We start from the raw sequence: 15,989 nt of genomic DNA, 5'->3' as shown, positions 1-15,989 counted from the left end.
TGATGTATATCATTGCAATGATTGTCGAAATGGTGTCCGCAATAGTCTCGCTTATTTCTGATGCACCCACTCCAAATTCCAGCTTGGTGAATGCTTTAGTGTGTGGTGTAAGGAGTGAGAACCAGATGTGGATCTGTCAAGAAGGCGGATTGTAATGTCAGTCAGCATGGAATTAAAATTTAACTTCAGCGCTGTCATTTTAGGCCTCGCCGCTCTAGCTAACAGCCTCCGTTAACCCTGCAGAGCTGAACATGCATTTAGCAGCAGAATGAACCCTTCACCAACACGACTTAAAGAGACCATTAACAGTTTTCAGGTGAGTTAGCTGGTGCATGGGTTAGGGTCTGCAATGCACTGCCTGAGTGTGTGGTGGAGGCAGATTCAGTCGAGGCCTTCGAAAGAGAATTGGATGATCATCTGAAGCAAAAGCATTTTCAGGGCAATGAGGAAAAGGCAAGAGAGTGGGGCTAGGTGAGTTACTCTTCCTGAGAGCCAGCACAGATGTAACAGGCCAAATGGCTACCTGTAACCATCTTATGATTCTGTCATTTCTGGTTAATCTCTGCTGGCTGTTGTGGAAGTGCTGGGTGCTTTGAGGACTGCACTGAGTGTCAGCATTTAAGTTTTGTGCTCAGGCTCATCTAAACCCACAACCTTGTGGTTCAGAAGTGAGAGTGCTACCAACTGAGTCATAGCTGACAGTAATGACAAAAGGGATGGCCATGCAAGGCAGCTACTGTCAAAAACAATAGGGACAGTGTTTATGATCTGAAATGATTGAACTCCATGCTGAGTCCGCAAGTCTGTAAAGTACCTCATTGAAAGACTACGTGCATTTCCTTGAGCTTACATTGAGCTTCATTGGAATAGTGTTGGAGGCTGAGGACAAGAGAGGTCATTGTGTGAATAACAGTCAACAGGAAGTTCAGATTCATTCTTGCTCTCGAATGTAGATGTTCTGCAAAATGACCACCTAATGTATATTTGGCCTCCCTAATTTTGAGGAGATTGCATCGTGAGGAGCGATGGAATATAATCATAATAAATGAAAGTAAATCACTGTTTTATCTGGAAGTATTGTTTGGAGCCTTCATTTGGTGGAAAGGCAGGAGATAAAAGGGCAGGTTTTGCATCTCCTGTCCTCACACAAGAAGGTACCATGGAAAGGGAAGGGGCTTTGGGGGTGTTGGTTGTGCTATCATTCTGGTGGAAATGATGGAGGATGATCCACTGAAAGTGGAGGAAAATCGAATGGAAAATGAAGACAAGGGAAACCCTATTGTGTTTCTGAGATGGAGTGAAAGGATGAAAGCAGATGTGCAGGAACTACAAAAGACTTTGAGGTCAAGATAAAAACAAGACAGATCAGAGGCATTGGTAAGAAAGGTGGAATCAGCATCACTGTTGCTGCAGAGACAGAGAAATTGGGAAAATGTAATGCAGTCCTTATTGGAACTGGAGTCAGACAGAGGAAGTATGGTCAAGGTATCTGTGTCAATGGACATACGTGAAAAGGCTATCTCCAAAAATGAAGATTGACAAATCAAGGAAGGGAAACAGTCAAAAGCTGACTTTGGAGGCAAAGTTGGTGACATTTCCTAATTCAGGGCAAGGGCAGGAAATGGTAATGAAAGCTGCACTAGCCCAGAGATACATACTTTGGTGTGGGTACTAGAACTAGTTCAGGTAGGGTCTCTCATTCTGGTGGTCACCAGGCAGAGACCGCCAAAGCCACCAACAGTCAGAGGACTGCTGGGCAAGAGTCTTGTGTGATGTCCAAGTCAAATGACAAGCCAAAGGAAGCAGTCCTTGAGATGCAGAAAGTGTCAGGGCAAGATCAGGCAGAGGTGTCAGAGGTCCCCAACAGGGTAGCAGGTGAGGCAGAGGTGCCTGTCTGCCTGCTGGTTAATAAAGTGGCACTGCGACATGCATACATCAGGATCTCAATGGGGAGGGTGATGGATGTCACAGAGACCTTGGTCCACCAAAATGCCCAGTTTCTGGCAGAGATGCATGCAGATCTGCACTTCTTTGCTATATCCATGGGTGTACTTTTGCAAATGCAATGCGAGAAGGGGACCTCAAGGTGCCCCTTCCCTTCAGGGAGGGTCCCACTGGCACCCGAAGAGAGGAGGAGTGTCAGGCAGACATCCCTGGAATCTACACTTGGGACTCACTGAGGGTGCCTGGCCCTTCTAAATCCCATTTGTCTATCACCCTCTCCGTTCTGGCCTCTGGGACTGCAGAGAGTGCACCTGACTGAAAGCAGGCGACTCGGATCAAGCCTTCAGATCTTGAGGATCCTGAGGGCACCTGCCAAAGTCAACAAAGATTTCAGGGCATCGTGATCAGCAGGCTGCCTCCAGCCCTGCTAAGATGAAACACTGAGATACAGTGGTAGGCGATGAGAAATTAAAAAGTTCTGATTTCACTGTGATTGCAAGGCTGTTCTCTCTCATTGTTCGTGGTTGATGCACAGTTGTTAATGTATATAATTTAAGGAAATCTGTTTTTATTGGGTCTGTTAGTTTTCATGCCTATAAATATCCATTATATTCAAGGGGATAGTACTGGCTGAATCTGTGTCCCTCGAATCATGCGTGTGCAGGAGGCATCAGTCTTTGCCAGAACCCTTGTGTACTATGTGAGAGAATTTCCTGCACATTTGCCATTCACACCATCTTTATACCAAACTCCTTTGCATAGTCAAAACTGTATGCTGGATTGGCCTTCATTATTCAGTTGAGCTGAACTGCAACCCTGCCCACCAGATGACCCAACCACCTTCCAGTGTTTTAATATCTGGATGCGAGGCATGGAGTAGATTCACATCAATCTTGCTGCATGTGTCCTTTGAAACTTAGTCCAATACTTTCTGTCTCCATTCAGTACAGACATAATCCACCCTTCCACCCACGACACATTTGTATCACAGTCAACCTTTCCATGGTCACTCCTGGCCAACATCCCCCCGCCATTAGCCTTTGGCTCATCATAGTCACTGTCCACATCCTAGCTCATGGGTTCAGAGTGAGGTTGCTCTCCTGGACTTGGTCCAGGCCAATATGGGCTGCTGGCATTGCCAACTGAAAAACCAAGTAAGCATAGGAATGGGCATTAATAGCCAACTTAGTTGACAATAATTGGCCTTAATTGGATTCCCGCTGCTTCCCGGCATGTAGCTGATCCATCCTTGAGCCATCCTCATCCAAAATGTTGGGATTCAGGACTATGGCCTGTTTCCAATCGAGACTCTGACTTTTTTGAAAATCCTGTCCCTCGTACTTGCAGGCATGATGGTAATAGTACGTTCATGCTAGCAACTGCACATGCAGGAAAGCTGTCTGAATTTTAATTGGCCAGATTTGGGGCCTCAATTTTGAAGCTGACAGGAGGATTTACCTGATGTGGGGGAAGCCCAGAAATGAACAGGCCTTTGGTGGGCAGGGGGTTGGGGGCAACTCCATCTGACTTGGCACCCATCCGCTTGTCAGGTGGCTGCAGGGCTTTCCTCCTCTTTCTGGCCTCTCACCAGTCACCCAATCACCCACTTTCCACTCCCCATGCCTTCTTTACTCTCTGTCCTTGGACCCCAAAACTTACTTTGTTGTCTGGTACCAGAGCTCTGGCATGTTGAAGCACTTCCTCTTCTGTCTACTGCAATTCCTGTCACTGCAGGGACAAGAGTGTTGCTGGCCAGTCAAATTGGCTAGCAGCTGTCTAAGATGGGACTTTCTCCCGAGTGAGGGGTGGAAGTCCTGTCTGCAGCCAACTGATGCTCACCTGAGCGTGAAATGGCTGCAGGACAGTCAGTCAGCAGGGGTATGTACCTCACCAACTCTTCCAGAATATTCAAACCATGATCTTATTAAATGGTGGAGGAGGCTCAAAGGGCCAAATGGCCTACTCCTGGTCCTGTTTTGTTTCTGTTTTTCTGGTTTGCCAAATATCCTGTTAAAGAAAGGTGATGGGAATGCTGTGTTGAAGTGTTATGCAGATAAATGGGGATGGAATAAGTCACTGCTGTCTGGGTTTGGTTGTCAAGGTAACAAATCCATGTCTTACGAGTGATGGCAATGGGTTCACCTTGTCAGACTCCTACCTCTAGGCCTGCTGCAGAATCTGTCTTTCCACTCTCCTGCCATCTGAGGAGGGACAGGGTCAGCCTGCGTTCCATCACCTGATCCACAAAACTCTGGGAGTTTGAGGCACCGTTTGGCCTGATACTCAGAAAATGTCAGCATTAACTTCAGGATAGTAACAGGAGATGCATACTTTATAAAGGTGTTGGGGCCACCATCAACTATGTCTTCTGAAGGAATCAGCTGCCTATCATTGAAAACTTGTGAATAGCCTGCCAATTAAATTTAAATGAGCCTTGGTTATCAAAATGGTTCAGATTTCACGCTGATAACATCAGTGGGCAGCCTAACTTGTCCATAGATTACCTATCTGAAATCTACCTGAAATCAAAATCTATCCCAGTCTCGTTATTTCTCACTATCTCAAAACTTCGATCTTCACCTTCCTTCTATGGTAATATTTTATTACTATTTATTTTAGTTAAGCTTTTGGTTTCTATTCATACCAGCTTTACTAATCCTCCCTTGCTTCTGCAGTCTCAAACATAGCCTTTCTTCAACCCTTGGCATATTAGTTTAAATCCTATTCCATTGCTCTATTTACCTTCTCCCCAAGGACATGGATGCCAGTTTGGTTCAGATGTTGACTGCTCCTTTGATTGTAGCTTTCTGTTATTCGAGAATTTATTCCAATACTCCAGCAATGAACCTTTCTCCCTCTCTCAGTAGTCCTGTAGCCAATTGACCTTCTTAATCATCTTCTCCTGAACCTGTGCAGAAAATAGCACAGAAAGCAATCAGACATTACTTCTCTTGAGTTCTTGTTCAACAACCTATTGACTCCCTCTGCTAATGCTGAAACTTATTTATATGTACAATAATGATTCCTAAATTGACTATGATTTTTGTTTGCTTGCCCTCTGATACCTTTAGCTTCTCCACTTGTTCTGTAATGTGGCAACACACAATGTTACAGCTGGATAAAAGTCCCATGACAGCCAATTCTTGCACTGTTGCTATTATCCTAACCCACTGCCCAGGTTATCTTTCGCTTCACTATGTTAACCATGTTGCTTGGAGCTACTATTATTTGCATCATGTCACTCTATTTCATACTTATCCAGCATTTAAGTAGCTTGTAGCATTCCTGCATTCAAGTGAAATTTCCTCTGCTGCCTCATGTGATGGTCTCTCCTAGTTCATTTTCTAACCCTCTATTCTGAACTATCTGACATTATCTTTGGGGTGTAAATAGGTTCTCACTCCAAAATAAAATCTAACGCCGGAATTCTACCACCATGCCTGCCACAGAATCAGAACAGTTGATGGGCGGACAACAGAAATGTCTGTTGACCTCAGGTTGGAATTTCTGCTCTTGCTCAAGTGAGGCCGTAAAGTCCCGCCCTAAGTGTGGGAGAATTAAGTGAGAATCTCCCCTGGCTCCAAAAATATGTTGTGGTTGAACTGTGAACCGAATCGCCCCAAACCACCCAGCGGGAACCCCACCGGTTTTCCTGCTGGGGACAACATTTTGAAATGTTTTGGGAGAATTCCACCCTCTTTGTCAGAACTGGAAACATTACAGTCACTGTTAGTTTGTCAGCACTTTCTTAACCAATGAACAATATGGTTCATTATCATGTCCGAGACAGAACAGGGACACTGTGGAATGCAATATTTCACGAGTGAAGATTGGAAATGCCTGACCGAAAGACTTTCGTCAGCTAGTAATTACTGTTTTGCTCATTTGATGTCCAGTTGACTGATAACTTCACAGGTGTGAGTCAACGCAATAAGCCAGCAAAAAAAAAAGAAATGATAAATCTGCAGATTTAATTAACATATAGCTAATCTTCAAAGCCGACTAGATGACCTGAAAATAACATGTGTGTCACAGAAATATTGTCAAGGCATGTGGCAGCATGAGCAGCTGTGTGTACTCCAAATAAGCAAATGATTTGAAGGATGCCGTGCAAAAAGGAGGTTTGGAGTTCCATTGTTGTACAGTAGCTTTCAATTATCTTGAGGAATTATTGCAATTTGCCTTTCTTTCAATTCAATAATAACAGGCAATATAATTAGCTTTAAGATTTGTAAGTATGCATTCATATTACAACTGTAGTGGCAGTATGAATTGGTCTTACTTTGCACCATTGCTGCCTTTAATAGTATAATTCCAGCCTTAATCCTGAGCCACCACCCAATTTGACACTGAAGTGAAGCAGAATGAGAAGGAAAGAGCCTCACTCCACCTTGGAGCCTGGTTTTTACTAAATTATTCTGCACTGCTGCAAAATTAAGTGCACATTCTTTACAAAGAAATTGATTTTTTGTGACATCACAGTACAGAGTAATAAGTAACTACCATATTGCATCATAGGCTACCAATAAAATCAGAATATTATACCTTGGAGTTATTGTTAATTAGCGTTTTTTTAAAATGTGGACAGTCAGCAAGGTTGAAAAAGATAGCAGAGCAAATAAAATTGATTGTGATTGTGGTTAAGAATGTTGCAATTTATAAAATAATTTCTTGCGATCCACATCTGCAGGGGATTTTCCACAAATACACAACATTCGGTAGAAGAAAATATATTGGCTGGAATTTTACCATCCTGCCCGCTATGGGAATTGGAGCAGGTGAGGTGCAGACTATGGAAAGGTCCATTGACCTCTCGGTGGGATTTTACGGTTTCAAGGTGAAGGAGGCTGTAAAATTCCTCCCATTATATGGATAATTACATGCTTTGTTATATATAATGTATACAATATGTTTACAGGTAAACTTTGCTTACATAACCAGTAGATTTTAGGACCTGGGTGGGAATTGGTCGATGGGCCCAATGGCTTTCTTCTGCACTGTAGAGATTCTACAATATAAATTATAAAAATTAGTTCTAGTTAATTTGACTATGTCTTGTGCAACATAACTTCTGCAAGGAGGAGTGGACGTGTTTCAATGTTAACCCATAATTCTAAAAAGAAGATTGGCCCTTAATTGAAAGTTATTATTTATTTGCCTTCTCCATGAATATATCAACAATTAAAAATGTGGAACAAATTTTGTTACTTCCATTATCTTCTATTATCTTGCACTTCTCGAAGTCATTTAATGCTGCTATGTTCACAAATGCGCTCCCATATGTACCAACACTTTCCCACCTCTTAATTAGTGGCGGTGGAATTGTAGAACAATTTGATTTCCACAGCTTAACTGCTTCCAGTCATATGCTGAGGGCAGTTTTATCCCTCAGAATATACACAGAAATGGTTTGTAATTATGCTTGTTTGGTATAATTAAAAAAAATACAGGTGAAATGTGAAAGCACATGGTATAATAATTCTACGTTAGACATGTATGATGGAGTAGGTTTACATCTGTAGTTCCACAACATCTTCCACTTCACTGAGTTGTTAAGGCTGATATCGCCGTAATATTTGGCCTGACCTACAACAATCTACCCATATGAATGCTGATACAAGACTCAACAGAAAATCATGATGGAAAAGATTGGATCAGATTTTACTAAAATAATTGTGTACTGGTATTCTGTACAACTAAACCTGTTGTTGGTAAGAATTTTGGAGACCGATCCAGAATTCTATCTAATGATAGAATCGTCCAGTGGCTCTGACATCCAACATTATGAAGTGCTGTGAAAGGTTAGTCATGGCACGAATCAACTCCTGCCTCCCAGATTGCCTGGATCCAATACAGTTCGCCTATTGCTGTAACAGGTCAACAGCAGACGCCATCTCCCTGGCCCTACACTCAACCCTGGAACACCTAGATAACAAAGACACCTATGTCAGACTGTTACTCATAGTCTACAGCTCAGCCTTCAACACCATTATTCCTATGAGACTCATCTTCAAACTTCGTGGCCTGGGCCTCGGCTCCTCCCTCTGCAGCTGGATCTTAGACTTCCTAACCCACTGACTGCAATCAGTAAGGATATGCAACAACAATTCCTCCATGATCATCCTCAATACCGGTGTTCCGCAAGGCTGTGTCCTCAACCCCTTACTATACTCCTTATAGACCTCTGACTGCATGGCCAAATTCCCCCTCCAACTCGATTTTCATGTTTGCTGATGACACCACCATTGTGGGTCGGATCTGAAACAATGACGAGACACAGTACAGGAAAGAGATAGAGGATCTGGTTGGTGAACTGGTGCGATGACAATAATGTCAACAAAACGAAGGAGATAGTCATCAACTTCAGGAAACGTGGTGGAGGGCATGCCCCTGCCTACATCAATAGGGACAAAGTAGAAATGGTTGAGAGCTTCAAGTTTTTAGGTGTCCAGATCACCAACAACCTGTCCTGGTCCCTCCATGCAGATGTTATAGTTAATAAAACCCTCCAACACCTCTACTTTCTCAGGAGACTAAGGAAATTTGGCATGTCTGCTACGACTCTCACCAACTTCTACAGATGCACAATAGAAAGCATTCTTTCCAATTGTAAAACAGCTTGGTATGGCTCCTGCTCTGTCTAAGACTGCAAGAAACTACAAAGGGTCGTGAATGAAGCCCAGTCCGTCATTCGAGCCGGCCTTCCATCCATTGGCTCTGTCTACACTTTCCGCTGCCTCGGAAAAGCAGCCAGCATAATGAAGGACCCCACACACCCTAGACATACTCTCTTCCACCTTCTTCCATCGGAAAAAAGATGCAAAAGTCTGAGGACACGTATCAACTGACTCAAAAAGCTTTGTCCCTGCTGCCATCAGACGTTTGAATGGACCTACCTCGCATTTTGATCTTTCTCTCCACCCTAGCTATGATTGTAACATGACATGCTGCACTATCTCCTTTCCTTCCCTATGTATGGTATGTTTTGTCTGTTTAGCAAGCAAGAAACAATACTTTTCACTGTATACTAATACATGTGACAATAAATCAAATCAAATTCAGCAAAGTATTTTATCGAGTTTATGCATTACATTTTCTGAGTCAAGTTGTATATTGAATGGTGTGAGGGGTTAATGAACTTTTATTTCTCCTTCGCCTCCATTTTTATATGCTGTTCTCTCATTAAAAGTCTTCAAACATCTAACTCATTCCTATCTGACAGGAATAGCCTGTGGGTGTTAAGTGATTTTGCTGTGCGTACCAAGTCTGGTGGTTAATTTCTTTAAAATCACATTCAGAGCATATGAGTGTAACCTCCCATGGCCTTCATTGCCCATCTCAAATTGCTTTTAAAAAGGTAGTAGTGAGCTGCCTTCTTGAGCCACCAGGATCCATTTGGTGTAGGTACTCTCACAGTGCAGTTAGGGAGTGAGTTTCAAGGTTTTGATCCAGGTGGTGATGGAATGGTGATAAATTCCATGCACGGTGGTGAGGGACTGAGGTTATGAAATCCCATTGATGTTACATGTGAGAGTGTTCCAACCTGAAACATTGGTTTCCAGTGGCGTATTGTCTTTTTGGGAATTAGTGAGAAACGTATGCGAAAACAGTGAGAATTCAGACCTGTGTCATACTTTGGCAAATTAACAGTGAGCATTTTGTCTCTCAAAGACTGAAAACCCATAAGTATCTGTTTCTCCCATCAACATGTCATTACACAATATGGGAACATTGCAGGAAATTATTTTTGTAAAGAGTCTATTTAGATTGTGTACAAGTTGTTCAACTACCAAGAGCATCATCACTACCTGTGATCCTGTCAAGATAAATTGAACCCCTGCAATAGGTAATCTTTTTACCAATCTTATAGTTACTTCTCCTGTCTTAAAACTGCTCCTTAAGTTGATCTTCACTTGTGGAATTTTCCTAATTTTCTGCATGAATGCTTGTGATCAGACATCCTTTTGGCATCTCCTCAGTATAAAAAATCTATTTATCTCACGACATTGAGGATTGATTTGTCCAGTATCTCTCAGAATTTTCATGTCCTTCCCCATTCTATCCTGTCCACAAGGAAAAAACCTTTTATACACACACAATCCTTGAAGACATCCACCACCTGCTAATCACTTTGCCGTGTACAATTTGTGCACACATGTTCATCTTAATGGGGTGATCGCTCTCTCTATGCAAAAAATCCTCCCTGCTTTTCTTGTTTTCGGTTCTCTGATTTCATTTTTCACTTTTCAAGATTGATAACTCCAACCGGCTCTCCCTTTAATAACCAGTATTCTGATTTCACGTGGACCAGTTATTGAAATGATGACATCTGACCCTCTTAACTTCTGTCAGAAGGGGTGAAACCTCTTTTTCACTGTCTTTTCTTTGTGATAGTGAAATCTCTCTGTGAGTTTCATCCATTCCCTCTTTTCCTTGACTGTCTTTTATCACACCTTCCCATTTTCCATCTTTTTTCCAGTTTAAAAGAATTACAGAATCAAGATTTTGTTCTATGGGCCATTTGATTTGATTTATTGTTTCATGTATTGGTATGCGGTGAAAGTATTGTTTCTTGTGTGCTATACAAACAAAGCATACAGTATCGAGAGAAGAAAAGCAGAGGTTGCTGAATGTAGTGTTACAGGAATAGCTAGGGTGTAGAGAAAGATCAACTTAATGCAAAGTAGGTCCATTCAAAAGTCTGATGGCAGCAGGGAAGAAGTTGTTCTTGAGTCGGCTGGCACGTGACTTCAGACTTTTGTATCTTTTTCCCAATGGAATAAGATGGCAGAGCATATGTCCGGGATGCTGCTTGATTGTGCTGGCTGTTTTACCGGGGCAGTGGTAAGTGTAGACAGTGTCAATGGGTGGGAGGCTGGTTTGAGTGATGAATTGGGCTATGTTCATGACCCTTTGTGTAGTTTCTTGCAGTCTTGGATAGAGCAGGAGCTAAACCAAGCTGTGATACAACCAGAAAGGATGCTTTATATGGTGCATATATAAAAGTTGGTGAAATTCGTAGCTGACATGCCAAATTTCCTTAGTCTCCTGAGAAAGCAGAGGGGTTGGTGAGCTTTCTTAACTATAACATTCACATGGAGGGACCATGACAGATTGTTGGTGATCTGGACACCTAGAAACTTGAAGCTCTCATCTCCATTGATGTAGACAAGGGTGTGTCCTCCACTACGCTTCCTGAAGTCGATGACTATCTCCTTCATTTAACCGACATCGAGGGAGGTGATATTGTTATCGCACCAGTTCACCAGATTCTCTATCTCTTTCCTGTACTCCGTCTCATCATTGTTTGAGATCTGACCTACCACGATGGTGTCATCAGCAAACTTAAAAATTGAGTTGGAGTGGAATTTATCAGCTCGCTCTGTTGCCTGTCTAACAGTCTGAAAGCTTTGTTAGAAGGCACGTGGAAGAACACTCAGTTTGAATTTTTAATTTTTTCTCAAACTATCACCTTTCTAAGAGCTTCAACCATTTTCAGGACCTTTGAAGCCCATATCCAATGATCAAAACAATTTTCCTTTAGTCTTTCTCATTCAAAATGAATTTCCCCGGGCTGTTATCTTGTGTTTCAAAACTTCCTCAGGAACTAAATCATATGCACGAAGGATAGTTCTTTCGGCTGCCTCTTAGTCCTTCGACCACATCATCCAAAGATACATATACTTCAGTAGCCTTGCCTTCAAATTTACTCAGCAAGAGTATTGTCCAATTTTCTTGTGGCCATTTTAATTCTTTGGCTACCTTTTCAAAAGATATAAAGAATGCTTCTACATCCTTCTCCTCAAAATTTGGAGGTACCCATGTGAATGTAAGCATCTCCCCACTAAGTTCATGCCTGCTGCTTTCTCCCCCACTTTGCTCTTGTGTTTCTACTTTAACTTCTTGCATTCTCAGCTTAAATTCTCTCTCTTTATCCTTTTCTCTTTCTGCTATTGTTAACTTCTGTATTTCCGATTGCCTTTGTAAGTTCTTTCCTCTCTTTCTCTTTCTAATTCCAGTTTTTTTCATTTCTAATTTTGCCACTTCCCTTTTCCTTTCAGCTTGATTGTGTGCTAATTTCACTGCCTCACTCTTTGGAGAAGTGGGATGACAGACATCTCTGCCAAGTTTAAGTGCTCCATTAGTTTTTCCACAATCTTGGATTTCTTTAACACTCCAAGTGAACCCAGCTCCAATTTATCTGCCAGTTCAAAGGCCACGGTTATGTCATCCTCTTCAAATATGTTTGGACTAGAGTGAGAGCCATGCTTTCTGCATTTTTTTTACTTTGAAGAACAAGTTCTTCATTTGCATTCCACATTTTTCACACTCGTTACCTTTAAAAAGTCAAATTCTCCACGCCAAAAGAATTATACTTTTAAAAATATCAACTGCTGATCTTATCTATGAGAGTGTTCCAACCTGAACACTCAGGTTGTTCAGGTTAAGGTGTATTTAATTTTGGATAATAGTGAGAAATATTTGTGGAAACAGTGAGAACTCAGTCCTGTTTTGTAAAACAAACAATTAAAATCATTTGTTAAGAGAGATGCAAGATAATAAAAAAATGACAAAGAATAATCTTATATTTTGGCAAATTAGCAGCAAGTACTTAGTCTCTCAAAAACTGAAAACCCAGAAGGATCTATATCCCTTTAATCCTAAACTCTGCTGAGATCCAGTTTCCCAAACAACAACCTATTGGTTAAATCTAGCCAGTGATTACCACACCGTACAGTTTAATTGACCAGGATTTGGGAATAATATTCAGTTCAGTGAATAAAATGATCTTTTGCATAAATTTGCTTTCCTTTAGCACTTCATCTCAAGCTGAGCTGAGAATGGCTGCTTCTCTCTCTTTCTTGTCGCTACTTATTCCATCTGTACCTGAACTACTTCTTGGCTCTCAGCACTCTGACGAGTAAATATATCAATTGCAGAGAACAGCCTGATTTACAAAAGTGCATGGTAGTTTGGTTTTATTTTTGCAAAAAAAACTATACATTCATTTTCATAGCACTCTAACGTTTCATGACACTTGAAGAGGAACTTTTAAGTGGCATGTTCCTGTGCTTATTTAACCCATGTCCTTCGAGGTGGTAGATGCCAAAGGTTAGGGATATGCTGTCAAAGAAGTCATGGCAAATTGCTACAGTGCATCTTGTTAATGGTATACACTGCAGCGACTTTGTATTAGTGGTGTATTTATTTATGGTGGTGTTTGTCAATCATGTCCCAGTGGATGTCCTGTTTTGAAGCTGGCTGGTTTTGAATTTCTTGTGTTGGAACTGTACTCATACACACATGCGGAGAGTCTTCCATCACATTCCTAGTTTGTAGATGGCGGACAAGCTTTGAAGAGTCAAGAGCTGACTCTCTGCAGAATTCCCAGCATTCCCAGGAGCATCTGATCTGTTTTTGTAGCCCAAGTATTTATCTGGCTGGTTCATTTCAGATTCTGGTTGATGATGATACCCAAGAAGTTTATGTCGGTAGCATTGAATGATGGTAATGCCACTGAATGACAAGTTAGTTAGATTCTGTCTTATTAGACATAGCAACCACCTGGCATGTGTGTGACATGAATGCTACTTGCCACTAAAAAGCCCGAGCCTGAATATCGTCCAGGTCTTGTTGCATTCAGACACAAACTTTCAATGATTGATTTTGTGCTAAGTATGACTCCAGCTAGTATATCTTCCCTCTCTCCCACAACTGATTCCCATTGACTTCAATTTGGCTAGGCCGCCTCAATGCCATACTCGATTAAAAATTATCTTTGTGTCAAGGGCAGTCGCTTTCACCTCACCTCCAGAATTCAACTCTTTTTTTCCGTGTTTAGACCATGGCTATAATGAAGTCTGGAACAAAGTAATCTTAGTAGAATCCAGACTGAGCCTCAGCGAGTGAGCTAACGGTGAGTAAACATTGTTTGATAGCAGTGTCGAAGTCCCCTTCCATCACGCTGCAGGTGATCGAGAGGAGACTGATGGGCAGTAATTAGCCAGTTTGGATTTTTGTGGACAGGACACAGCTGGGCAATTTTTTACAATGTCGGGTAAGTGCCGCTGTGCATTGAAACAACTTGACTGGAGTTTCAAACTGGCTCACTTGAGATTTGCACCTGGCCATTTTATGTTTTCTCCATTACCCGTTTTATAGATCTGCTTCATTTTCACTTGATGGCAGGACTGGGTGAGATAGGAGAGATCACTGCTGAGAATGAGGAGAGAATTGGAGATTGGAAGCAGCTGTCCTTGTTTCCCATGATGTGTCGCATTAAGCCACCAACTTCGTTGCAGCGCCTGGCTGCTATTAAAATATTAAATTTTTTACATTGCAATAATTGCTTTGGTGCCACAGAACCTCTCCAATTACATTTTAATGCAAAGCTATTGGCTTCACATTTTAACACACTTAATTACAGCTACAATATGCTTCAATTTACTCCAGGCAGGGGATTTCAAGCCCCCAAATGAATGGTTGGGAGTCGACAGGGAGCTAAATGTCGTTTATTTTTAAAAGCAAGATTGCCCCCCCCCCCCCCCCCCCCCCCCAGCTCCCTCTGGCTCTAATGCCCCAAGTTCCAGGTTCAACCAGAGAGAAAACCATCCCTTACAGTTGGGAATTTCCTCACTGATTGCCACTGGATATCGGTGCCATATCCGTCCTTTCGTGGTGTGAGGTATATTTCATTGTTTTTAATTTGGCTCCAAATTTTACATAAGGCCCAGAAAACTGAGGGGAGAAACCAAGCCAGCTTTGAGCAGCAAGTCAGGTGTGTATTTGAACTTGTGATTGTCCCATCTGATAATCCCGTCACTTATTTTAGCTGCCCTCTTAGTTTGGCAGAAAAAGTTTATGCGGATCTAACTTTGTTGAACCTTGCAGAATTTCAGCATCAGTATGTGAGTCTCCTTGTGTATGCTTGACAGCACATTAGAAGAGGAGGATTGTCATCCGCCATAGCAACAACATCAGCATGTACAAAAGAAAGAGATTTGCAGGTGGAGAAGAATAAAGTGAATCATCATTCACCTTTAGATGGTCAGAGATGAAAGGGTGAAAGTGGGGCTAAATGTTCACCCAGTTTGAAATATAACAGCTGAAATCCTATGTCTCACTCCTACCTTCAAATCCAAACTCCCTTTAAAATATAAGAACATAAGAACATAAGAAATAGGAGCAGGAGTAGGCCATCTAGCCCCTCGAGCCTGCCCCACCATTCAATAAGATCATGGCTGATCTGAAGTGGATCAGTTCCACTTACCCGCCTGATCCCTATAACCCCTAATTCCCTTACCGATCAGGAATCCATCTATCCGTGATTTAAATATATTCAACGAGGTAGTCTCCACCACTTCAGTGGGCAGAGAATTCCAGAGATTCACCACCCTCTGAGAGAAGAAGTTCCTCCTCAACTCTGTCCTAAACTGACCCCCCTTTATTTTGAGGCTGTGCCCTCTAGTTCTAGTTTCCTTTCTAAGTGGAAATAATCTCTCCACCTCTACCCTATCCAGCCCCTTCATTATCTTATAGGTCTCTATAAGATCCCCCCTCAGCCTTCTAAATTCCAACGAGTACAAACCCAATCTGCTCAGTCTCTCCTCATAATCAACACCCCTCATCTCTGGTATCAACCTGGTGAACCTTCTCTGCACTCCCTCCAAGGCCAATATATCCTTCCGCAAATAAGGGGACCAATACTGCACACAGTATTCCAGCTGCGGCCTCACCAATGCCCTGTACAGATGCAGCAAGACATCCCTGCTTTTATATTCTATCCCCCTTGCGATATAGGCCAACATCCCATTTGCCTTCTTGATCACCTGTTGCACCTGCAGACTGGGTTTTTGCGTCTCATGCGCAAGGACCCCCAGGTCCCTCTGCACAGCAGCATGTTGTAATTTCTTTCCATTTAGATAATAATCCAATTTGCTATTATTTCTACCAAAGTGAATAACCACGCATTTGTTAACATTATACTCCATCTGCCAGATCCTTGCCCACTCACTCAGCCTGTCCAAATCTCTCTGCAGACTGCA

The 15,989-nt window shown here is 42.2% G+C and overlaps 1 protein-coding gene across 1 annotated transcript in view; it reads left to right on the top strand.

The window, feature by feature from the left end:
* Positions 1-15,989, top strand: part of csmd3b (CUB and Sushi multiple domains 3b) — a 1,683,329-nt gene that overhangs the window by 676,348 nt on the left and 990,992 nt on the right. The gene's annotated exons all lie outside the window — the stretch shown is intronic.

Source organism: Mustelus asterias, chromosome 7 (genome assembly GCF_964213995.1).
Source record: "Mustelus asterias chromosome 7, sMusAst1.hap1.1, whole genome shotgun sequence".
Lineage (NCBI taxonomy): Eukaryota > Metazoa > Chordata > Chondrichthyes > Carcharhiniformes > Triakidae > Mustelus > Mustelus asterias.
The sequence above is the reverse complement of the archived record's forward strand: the minus strand, read 5'-3'. Positions and strand labels throughout refer to the sequence as shown.